The sequence below is a fragment of the Mauremys reevesii genome, linkage group 7 (genome assembly GCF_016161935.1).
Source record: "Mauremys reevesii isolate NIE-2019 linkage group 7, ASM1616193v1, whole genome shotgun sequence".
Taxonomy (NCBI): Eukaryota; Metazoa; Chordata; order Testudines; family Geoemydidae; genus Mauremys; species Mauremys reevesii.
Genome location: NC_052629.1, coordinates 106084709 through 106097074, shown reverse-complemented (window position 1 = coordinate 106097074; position 12366 = coordinate 106084709).

The window sequence follows — 12366 nt, the reverse complement described above, 5'->3', positions numbered from 1 at the left end:
TCATTAATCAGTTGTTACCTAAATATAGCAAAGTACATTTTACAATAGCATTAATTCGCTCCAGCAGGTGTGATAATATTTAGATACTTGCCTCCCTTGGTGGCTGAAAACCTTTGGCTTCATCACTCAACACTGCTGAGATGCCCTATATCAATACTTTGGTTTAGTGTTACTTTCTTATTAAGTTATTTCAGTGTAAATGGACCTATTTATTCTCTTCCGCTAGCCTCTAAAGTACTGTTTGCACTCTTTGAATTTCAGTAGTAGTTGAATCTTCATCCAGGATTAGGCAGTTGGTAATAACCCAGTCCTAGGGGGATGGATAGCAAGTACTCTGGACAGACTTTGCATTTAAAAGAAGCAAAGTGCAAAAGTTTCAGTCTGTGCATGAACCAGTCAGCAAAACAGATGCCAAGTTAACAACCTGAGAAAGTGGGCACAAAAGTGACAGTGATAAACCTTGATGACTAGGCAATTGGGCCATGGAGAAATGAAATCTCAGGCAAACAGATAAATACTGAGCACTGATAACGAATCACGTGTACCTGAACCTTTGTTTTCAAAAGGAAACCCAGCTTGCGATTTGTTAAAGGAATACCACAGTGTGAAGGAGTGCTCTGTTCTAAGAGCTGCTTGCCTGTTGTGCTTCTGTGGTGTGCTTTGCTTTCCCACGCTGTCTTGTCACCTTGCTGCTTTAGGATTTATTATCTGTAACTGAGTATTTGAAGCATCTGTGTACTGAATACAGAATGTATAAGTTCTTGTATTTGTGTTGCGTCTCAATCCATACTTCAGTCCCTTGTCAGCATGTCCCATATTGTCAAAAATCATTATGTATTTGTTCCTAGTTGTACCTTCTGTATGCCGTACAAACAGGAAGGAGCATATAGTCCTTTCCTCAGAGAGCTTACGCTTAATTTCCTAACCAAAACAATGTCAACTTTCAGTAGACAATTTTACAACTAAGAGTAGATTGGGTAACTTGTCCTAAATTAAAACTAAGTTGCCTCCTGCCATTTCTAATGGCATTCTAATGCCATTTCCATTGTTCGTAATGTCTTGTTCCAGACTGTGTGCACTGTCTATCAGTTACCATGTTCTACCCCAGATGTGGCTGCATTACACTGGATGATAAAAGGATTCTTGTATTTACACCATATAGCTTAACATACTTGAGGGTTCCTTTTTGCCTAAATTATTTGTAGTGAGAGAGTGCCTAGGAGTCCCGGTCATGGACCAGGATTCCATTGTGCTAGGTGTTGTATAAATGGAAGAAAAGGATGGTCCCTGGGTCAAACAATCTAAGTAAAAATTACAAAAGTTTCTATATGTACACAGAATGTGTAGATAGCCAGCCACTTTTAAAACCTCTTGAGTATTTTATAAAAGGGAATTCTGGAATTGCAGGAGATGATGGTTTCCCTTTTAAAGATAACTCAATAGAAGTTTCATTCTTAACCAAAAATCTAGAAGTTAGTGGCAAAAATAATTGAGCTACCACTCATTTTTCGTACTGTCCCTTAAAATGCAATTACACTTTGAAAAGTGGCTTTAAAATTGGAATAATGACATTTTTATTTTTCAGTGACTTGCAGATCAGTTCTGCTAATTTTCCCAAAAAAAAAAATAAAAAAAAAATGACCATTTCTAACTGCTAGCTCTACAAACTGCACTTGAGACCTAAAAGTCTATTAAAAGCTTATTTAGTGGAGAGTGATGCACAAGCCAAAATATAGTATGCAGTTCATTCGGTATAGGTTCTTGCACTGCTCTCCTCATCATGGTATGTGGGCACAGTACTCTGCTGTGTTAACAGGAGTAGAACAGTGTAAAAAACTCTTGCTTTTGGGATTTAAAATCCATTAGTCATATAATGTATTTTGCACTTTTATATAAGGTGGTATGGGGCCTTACTAACAGAGCAGATGCTTAAATATTACCATTTTACAGCTGAAACAGTTGTGGCACAGAGAGGCTATCTGACTTACCCAAAGTCCTGTTGTCACTGGTAATTGCAACTAGAATCAATCAGTCTCCAGAACAGTTCTCTCTTCTGATTAATATCCATGTCCTTAGAAATATTAGAAAAATTGTATGAAGATGCTGCCTGCTCAAGATAGGAAGGAAACTTCCTAGTTTTAAATGGATGATTACCACTTGATGATTATTTGTTCTGTTCATTCCCTCTGAAGCACCTGGCTTTGGGTCATTGTCAGAAGACAGGATGCTAGGCTAGATGGATCTTTTGGTTTGACCCAGTATGGCCGTTCTTATGAGGAGAGAGGGACAGATATAAGAAACATATGAGTGTTACTGGGCTAGAGATTGTTGCTATAACCTTTCCTTTTCTTTCCTTTATATGTTAATATGGGTATTTGTGCAAGGCTGGTACAACTCCCTCATACTACACCTTCACCAGTACTACCTTTTGTTGGTGCTGTTTCTATTTTATACATGCAAGTTCCAATTTAAACCTATAATCAATCAAGGCTATTTTAACAAGTAACAGATGATAAAATGCTTCCCAACATTATGTGGCAGGCTGTTGAAATTGTAGACAAGGGTTCACTTTTATTAGTTGCTGGAGATGGAATAGAGACCTGCATGTGGCAAATATTGCTGCCTTTTCAATTTCTTTTGTTTACTACTTTTAACAATATGTACTGGATCTCTGCCACAAACATCTTATTTTTTTAAAGAGGCAGATCTTCAGTATCTGGTCTTGGGATATTCTTGAGCTTGTTTTGCAGGGGCCTAAAGGAACTGTGGACAAGTTCTATGTAAATTTGTTGCATTACATTCACATTTATCTTCTTTAACAAAGTAAAGAGCTTATGAGTCAGACAGTAAAGAAGACAAAGTGAAGCTGCTGATCTAACCTACACGTGAATAAAGATTTATGCTTGTCCACCTGGACTGCTGCCATCTGACTTAAAGTTTTAGGTATGACCCACTTCCTTAGTGTCTCTTGAAAAAAATCTTTTAAAATATAATAAACAATTACTGATTCAATTATCCCTTTTTTAAATCTTTGAGAGAGACATAATACACCTAAACATTTGAAATGAATTGCCTGTTAAAGGGTTGCCAACAATTACATCAGTTTTATGCAGTCTTAATCAGACAAAATCTAGGTCAAAAAGTTGTTGAAGGACTCTGTTTAATAGTGGGTAGCACCCCTTTCCACCTGGTTACCTCCTTTTAACAGCAATCTCCTTACAACTTTTGATTGAGAGGCCTGGGTTCATCTGGGTTCTGCCTTCATCACAGCAGGCTGTAACTTCTATTTTTTCTTCCCCTATGAATTGATTTGGCGGTGCTTCCACCCCCATCACTCCTCACTTGCAGGATCACCAGGGCAGCTTGGCAGGGAAAATTCTAACCACAGGGTAACCCCCCTTACTTGCCAGATAGTTGGAGACTCCCAAGAAGTAACAAACACACACAATATATTCAACAGAGTAATTATATTAAACATAAAGTAAATATGACAGTGTAAAACGCTACTGAGTCACCAGTGCCACAGTAATAAAACTGATGAATTTTCCCAGTCACATGACGTGAGAGCAAGAGTAAAATTTAGTGTCCCATTGCTATGTGTACTTTGCAGGGCCCTTGATGACCTGTGAGAACGATATCATCTGTAGCAGCAAAGCAACTTGTCTGACTTGGTTCAGTACAGTCCCCAAAACACTCATGTGGGTATAAGATGGTATGTCCCTCCCCAAGTTTACTAGACAGCAGACAATAAAATCCCCAGCCCTTTACGGCCTGGCTTGAGGACACAATGCAGGGGGGACTATCTATTTCCCTGACTGACTGAAAGATGGTGTACTCACAACTCCGCAAATGATACTCAGGTTCAGAGATGAATCTAGACTCCTCAGCAACTAGTTGGCAGGCATCTTCTTCATGCAGGAATCAGGCTGCTTCTGTTCCTAAGATTTCCCCTCACTGCCAAGGGATGCAGTGCTCAAGGTACAAATTGTAGTTAATCTACTAAAATCTGAACTCCAGTCTCCTACCGTAGTGCTCACATACCCTCACAGCAAGTAGGCATCCCTAAACTAGTAGCAAGAGCAGTATTTGCCATGTGGTAACAGTGGATCTAGGGTGCTGGAGGGCTAACTCAGCCTGGCTGGGTAGGGAGTTTTCCCAACAAAACTCTATACATTGGTGAGTCGCCTTGAACGGGGAAAGGACCAAGCTTAAGGTTACTGCTGCCAGGTACCCAGAGGCCAGTTCTCAGGGGTACCCTGCATGCAGGCCTGGGACTCAGGACTTCACCACACAGCAAGTCCTGCTTTTGCAATGGCTGGCTCCCGACTCCTCCAAAATGGCTTCTCCCCTCTCCAGTGCTCCCAGGGCAGGACATCTTACTTCCTATTGATCAAGCTAGCTCTTCTTACCAGGCTTTTTCCCCCTCAATCATTTGACTCTACCTCCCCTCCTTTTTCGCAGTCACTGCTCCTCCTCTTAACAGGCATACCAGTGGCTATACAGGCACCTTGCTAGCCTCCCTCAACCCAACGGGGGCCCCTGCCTCTCCACATAGTGTCTCTTCTCTCTCCCTTTTGGTTGCCTAGCAGACTCTGAGTCTGCCTTTGGCCCCCCTTCTTCCCAGGGACAGTGTGCCTCTCCCTGAGTTACAGCACAGACAGCCAGGAACCAAGTAAGCTCCTTGGGGGTTACAGTGGGACTTTTGAGGTTTATTTAATCATATCTTTTTTATAACACTGTAAATAGGTATTCCTTTTTAAAATATGAAGACAGTATCAAACGCCTAGATATATCAAATATATGGCTTTTTTTCTACCCACAAAGCTTGCTACCCTGTGGTTTGACATAATTTGTTTCTGACAAATCCACATTGACTGTTATTCATCACATTATTTTTAGGTGCTTACAAATTGATTATTTGCTCCATTATCTTTCTGAGCACTGAAGTTAAGATGACTGGTCTGTAATTCCCTGGCTTGTCCTTATTCCCCTTTGTATAGCCAGTGCCCTCATTATTCTAGCATGTATTTAATCAGGCCCTGCCAATGTGAAGACATCTAACTTGTCTAATTAATTTTTAACTTGTTCTTTCCCTGTTTTAGCCTCAGATCCTACCCTACTTACCTTGATGTTCTCTATGTTCATCGTCCAATCACTGCTAACTTTTTTGGTGAAAAAACAAACCAAAAAAGGCATATAACACTTTGCCCATTGTTGTGTTTTCTGTTATCGTCTTTCCTTCCTCATTGAGTAATGGGACTACTCTGTTCTTGGTCTTCCTCTTGATTCTAATGTCTTAGTAAAATGTTTTCTTGTTACCCTTTATGTCCCTAGCTTGTTTAATCTTGTTTTGTGTCTTGGCCTTTCTAATTTTGTCCCTAGATGCTAGTGTTATTTTTTTATATTCATTATTCTAATTTGACCTAGTTTCCATTTCTTGTATGACTTTTTTTGAGTTTCAAGTCATTGAAGATCTCATGGTTAAACCGGGGTGGTCTCTTAACATACTTCCAATCTTTCCTACGCATTGGATAGTTTGGTTTTGTCCCCTTAATAATGTCTCTTTTAAAAAACTGCCAACTCTCCTGAAGTTTTTTTTTTTTCCTCTTCAACTTTCTTCCCATGGGATCTTACCTACCAGTTCTGAGTTTGCTAAAGTCTGCCTTCTTGAAGTCCATTGTCTTTAATCTGTTGTTTTCCTTCCTACCATTCCTTAGAATCCTGAACTCTATCATTTCATGATCATTTTTACTCAAACTGCCTTCCACGTTCAAATTCTCAACCAGTTCCTCGCTATTTGTCAGAATCCAATCTAGAACAGCCTCCCCCAGCTGCTTTCTCAACCTTCTGCATTAAAACGTGGTCTCGCCCACCTATCCATGTTCTGGACTTATCTGAGGGCTTTTGTCACCTGCCCCATAGGGTTGCCAGGTGTTCTATTTTCGACCAGAAAGTCTGGTAAAAAAGGGGACCTGGCAGTGTCCGGTAAAATGTATTGACCAAACACCAAAAGTCCAGTTACTGCAGGCACGGGAGGGAGGCGCTAGGTCATCAACCCATACCAGCCCCTGCTCAGTAGCCGCCCTTCTTGGAACAGCAAAGTGGGGAAGGGACGGGGACAGAGAGGCTCACCAATTTAATACATGCCTGGTTTTGAACAGTAGAAAGTAAGCAACTGCAATGCATGGTTATTTTTACTAGTGGACTTTTAAAAGCTCAGGCTGCTATTAACATGTTAATAGTATTAGTAAAAGGCTGCAGTCAGCTTTGTACCCTCTGCCACCAGAAGCACAAGGATTTATGTTTGGAGTACTCCATGCATTCAGCCAACGGTTCAAGCCAGAGCAATTTTTTTTTCATATATTTTGATCTACTAGCGGAGCCTGCATAGCGCATTAAAATGCTTGGAATGTTGCTTTATTTCCTGTCATTTGGTGATTTAATTGAAATAATTAATAATAGGCCTTTTGTCCTACTTGTTGGGGTGAGTGCAGTGTTGTTGCTTTAAAAAAAAACACTTTTGCAATTCAAAGAAAATAGACTTTGGAGTTGGCAGTTTTCCACCGCTGGTGTCAAGGGGTAATGTCTAATAGAGGCTTCGTAATAGTGAACTGTCAGGTTCTCCTTTCTGTTATTAACTTTATTTTCTGCTAGTATCATTGGCCTTTATTTCTCTCTCTCTCTCTCTGGGCTCGAATTCCCTATCCTTAGCATAAACCACACTCAGAGACTGAACATAAAAAGACCAAAGGGAGAGGCAGTCTCTAAAACAAGAGTAAATGCACAAAAAAAGAAAAGCGTGCTACAGATTAGCGTCGATATATCAGTGAGCAGACAGCTCGTGAAGGCTTCGTGGCAGCCAACACAAAGAGCACTGGAAGATTTGTAGTGATTGCTCATTGACGATTAGCTCGGATCCCATAGCAGTGATGTGAAGGGGAAAGTGGGAGTAGGATTTGCTGTACCAAATCAGATTATTGGTCCAGCAGATTTGGTGTCCTATCTCTGGAAGTTACAAAAACCCGATACTTTGTAGGAAGTTGGAAAAAAAACAAAACACCCCACTCATAATACACTTACCCACTTGTTTTCTAGTGTATGTGGAAGGGGGAACAAGAACAAACATCCAAGTGATCAGTTTACATCCTGAAGCATCTCCATGACATTATTATTGTAGCTGGCATGGCTACAAAAGTTAATAGGCATTGTATCTCCTCAGTTAAAAATGGAAAAGTCCTTAATGCCTATGCTCTTTACTCTCTTTAAAATGTCATTACAAATACATTAAGAAGATATGGGTTTGAGCCACAAAGCACAGACCCAGATCTGAGCTTCTCTGAAAATCAGCAGTGTTCAGAGACTGTGTTGAGCCGTTTGTTTTATAGATGCTGAAGCTGTTTGTATTATAATGCACCACATTGTTCCTGTAATTTAAATTCAGTTAACAAAGGAGAGTCATGTACTTGTACAACTGTAACACATGGAGCTACTTTAGTTAAAGGGGTATGCACTGTACTTAAGGGAGTATATACTATATAGTACTATTGGAACCACTTCTGTTGGTGATAGAGAGACAAGCTTTCAAGCCACACAGAGCTTGAAAATTAATGTCTCTGACCACAGAAGTTGGTCCAATAAAATATATTACTTCACCGCCACTGGTCTCTCTAATATCTTGGGACCAGCCCGGCTACAACTACACTACATATAGTACTACTTTTAGATACATAGGCATAATTCCCATTGCAAAATTCTGCTTTGGTAAATCAGCTACCATTAGCTTTAATGGGAGTCACACCTGTCGAGGCAGAATTGATTTTATTGTAATAAATCCCCTGCAGTTTATGCCAGCAATGAATATTGCCCCACGGTTCAAAAGGTCACCTCCTTATTAACATATTATGTTATGTCAATAAGACATGGATTGAAGTCTCAGTGGTGGTGTTTATTGTGTTAATCATCTGCATGCAGAGTATGGCCCACTGAGAATGGCGGTGCAAACATCTCAGAAGGAAGACCTGCAAGGATCCTATGAGCTTGTCTCAAAGAGCTAGCACAAAATCAATGCCAAAGTCACAATAACAAATCTCTGTGATGCATTTATTTGTGTTTATTAAAAGCAAAAGTAATTATGAACCAAAAAAAAGTAGTCGTTTTAAGCCTACATAAGTTTTGGGTAGACAGTCAAGGCTTCTCCACCCACCTTGAACTCATAGTTGGTTGTGCCTGATGTCTGGTGTGGGCAATAATTAGGCTCCAGGGAGTGATTTTGGAATGTAGTGATGAGCTTTAAGGTCCCAAACGTCAAGCATTTATACATGTGTAATGTTATGCTCCTGATTGCTACTCATATTAGTAAAGTTAAATACACATATAAGGTTTTGAAGGACCTGGGCTGAAATTCTGAATTAATATGCTGTTAATGCAAGTCATCAGTATGTTTTTGGCACCTTCTTTTGTGTTTTTATTATACATTCAAAATATACTTACATCTTCTATTTGCTACATATTAGTTTTTGATGGTGAGAATTAGCTTGCTAGGAAAATGATGTTTGGTACAATTTCCTTCTTAACTAAATTCTTTCCTCTGTTTCTTCTACTCTGTGCAAGACTATTGAATCAAGAGTTTGATGTCTGGAATGTTTCAGGTTTATTAACTTCAACAGAACTAGTGTAATTGTGGCTTGAAAATCCCATAATTTAAAACATAAAAACCCAAACAAACTGAAAGTCAAGATCAATATACATTTCTATGAGTATTTTTAATCAAAGTTTTAAGTACAAAAAAGAAAATGTGCACAACACGTTACAAATAACACAATCACTTTTCCAGGTCTGAGGAACCCTGGAGAGAACACTCTATGAATTATATAAATTCAAGGAAAGCTTACATCAAGCAGCACTGAAACAATCTGAGATACACACATGGAGAATGCTACAGAGAAACCTTGCTCTGTATAGCAGTTACAAGAATGAGCCACTCTTGCCAAAGCAATACGATATCGTATGTAGGTCTGTTTGCCTTCCTTCTGCCTCCTTCCTCCTATCTGCTTGCTGTACCAGCATGTAAGAGCAGGGAGATGCAGAAGCATGATAATATGCAAGGTTGCTATGTTGTATTTAGAGTGCAGCACTCACAAAGAACTACCTAGTGAACTATTTTGATCCTTTTAAAGTTCCCTACAAAGACTAGGACAGAGGTGGCCACATTTTATTTGATACTGCACAGCTGCACAGCTCTCACAGGTAGTTGCTCTGACTTGAAACTGTCCTAAGGTGCTGCTGCCTCCTCTCTACATAGGGTGCTGCATTCCGCCATTGCCCGTTTATTTCCCTGCCCCAGTGTAACTCTTCCAGTGCTTTCCATGCTTTTATTGAAGGTAAACACTATTATTTCATCATTAGGCAGGGCCTACTAGCTGCCTTTGCTGCTTCTTGGCATGTGATAACAGCTAGTGATAGGGCAACTTGTCTACTATGGTATGGGTTGGATTGTTCATCTGACCATTTTCAGTCTGTGTTGCCTTCCTGCTTATTGCTTCCTGCCCCTTGTTTCTGTTTGTTTCCTGGTTCCTGCTCCCTGAATTCAGTGTTCCATTTCCTGTTCTTCTGTGTGTGGGAGTGTGTGCACATGTGTGTATGTACACGTAGTGTTGCGTGTGTGCAGTTACGCTGAGCCTGCTGCTACATACCTGCCATTTGGACTGTTGCTGATTTAGGGTTATTACATGTTTTGATTGACCACTTACCTGTGTGTCTTGCTTTGATTTCCTGGTGTTTAGGATGCATCAGAATGCAACACAGCTGCCTTGTCTTTGCTACTTTTTGGCAAAGCTGATGATAGGACAACCTGTCAACTACAGTATGGACTGGATTGTTCTTGTGAACATTATCGGTACTGCCCTGGGCCCATGGTAGAAAGTACTGGAGAGCTGTATTCAGCAACCCCTGGACTAGGCCAATAGATTTATTTTCCCATTTCAATAGATGCATCTTCTTTGGCAGATCCTCTTGTTAGTTCTGTAGGGCCTTGTTTGTTCTGGTCACAGGAAATACATTATAGTTATTTCTGGGAAGTATTGATAGTGTCATGCGGTCTCACAATAATCTTCTGAGCCATCCCAGTATATGAAAAAGTTCCCCATACCCAAGATAACCATCCCTTTATACAGTCTTAATTCCATTGCAAATAGTGAACACTGTTCTCACTCAAATCTGTGGAGTTCATTTGTACTTTGGATGTTCATTTTCAGGCAGGCTACACGCTTTATAGCACTGCGGAGCGTGCTGGTACTATTGTTTGGCTAGACACTATAGTTCTGCATAAGTCTCAGTTTTGCTCCCCATTCTTGGACTGTCTTAGGCTAGTTAATCAGAGATCTCATGAGTAGCTGGTAGTAAAAGCAACAAAAAGTCAACTTGCTCTTAGGCTGACCATATCTGGCTTCCATTCTGTACTTTCAAACTGTAGGCTCACCTGTGTCTCACACTGGTGGGGTATCTGCTTACCCTGAATGACTGCAAAGCAGAAACCATCAGACATTAGTTAGCCTGACGGTCAAAATGCAATGTGTAGTATTTCTAAGTAATGGAGATTTTAGAATAGGAAGTAGACTCAACTCTACAGCCACCATCAAAGAGGATGAAAGGGAGGGAGGGGAAAAAGAAACTATTCATGTTTTTTACATTTGCCCTCACTTGTTCCCCACTCCTTACACATTATTGTATGTGAGCTGATTCAGCTTTGGAAACATTTGGCTACACAATGTTTACACAATGGAGAATGCATCTGAATGCAAAAAAAATTGTTAGCCTGATTGTTTTTATTACAATGGATCCCAAGGGAAGTGATAGAGATTATAGAAGTACCCTTGTTTCAAATCTCCCATCTAATATTGATAGCTAGAAACACTTGGGAATGACATGAATTAATATTTTTCATGATGAGACAGATCACTCGTTATAAGAAATGGCTGCAATAGATTCAATGACATAGTAGCTTGACCATTAGTGACATAAATGTGTTGGTCCCACTCTGGTTTCCAGTGGGTATTTGCATATACCACAAAGCCATCACAGTCTGGCACAAATGGATGAATATGCTCGGGAATCCCCCAGTTGAAAGTTGGCATTAAGGTGCATTGCAAAGCTGTATGTAGAAGCTTGTGATGGAGTGTTCATTCCACACATCACCTGGGAGAGTTAAGGTAACTGGGAAGGGGCTAATTAACCTAGTAGACTGCACCTGGGAGAGAATTAGGCTGGCCAGGCAATCCCTAACAGGATGAATTTCAGCTGAGCAGGTATAGGCTGGTCTGAAATAAAACCAGCAAGCTGAGAACAGAAGGGGTTGTAGGAGAGGTAATCTACAGTTATTCCCTGGGAGGAGGCAAGTGTGTTTGGACTGCAGATTGGCAAGAAATTGAAAGGGGTGAAATAGCAGAGGGAGGGCTACTGATAACCTGGGGTGGGGGGTAGAGCAAGGGGAGAAAAAGGAAGAAGAGCAGGGAGAGAGCAATGAGGTCTGGGGGTAAATGGACCATGGTTGCTGAACAGAGTCCCTGTGCTGGAATCGGGAGTAATGGGCAGGCCTGGGTCCCCTACCCACTCCCTGAGGAAAGTAGCATCGTCTTGAATTAGAGGATGGTTTGGGAAGGCAACTGGACAGTTGATCTGGAGAGACTTTGGTATTCTGGAAGGGGAAACATGTATAGTGACCTGGTCCAAGGGGAACATGCTGAGTCCCAGAGAGCAGGAGGGGCCATGGTGAGAACAAACAATGGGGCATCAGATGGAGATGGAGCTAATCACCTGAACAGCTAGGAGGAGGTACCCTAGCGGTGAGTGAACCCCATTACAAAGTTACACATACAAGATTAGGCACATTGAAACTCTGTAAGTGTGGCATTCATATCCCCTTTAAAGGGTAGCGCACAGCCCTCTGAGCTGGTGATTCCCCACTTCCTGCAGTAGCCCTGTACGGAGTGGGTAGGCAGGTCTGAGTGGATGCTGCATGGTGGGCTCCTACTGATGCTAAATAAACTGGCATGGAGGAGTGTATTGGTGGCAGATCAGAGGAAGGGCTTGACTGGACTATGTGGCTTCAGCAGCCCTCACACTGAAAAGAACAAAGGCACTGGTCACTATCCCAGCCCATAACCTGAAATGGTCACTGCAAGGGGTTCCCATCTCCGTTTCCCACAAAAGGGGTGAATTTCACCCCTGGAAAGTAAAATAGTTGTGGGGAGGAGGGGAATCTAGTCCGGTGATTTACACCCTATGCAATGCCATTTAGCTCAGTGGTATAGCACTTGGGTAAATGAGAACAGAATATGACCCTCAGCAGATAAGAAACACACAATGGGA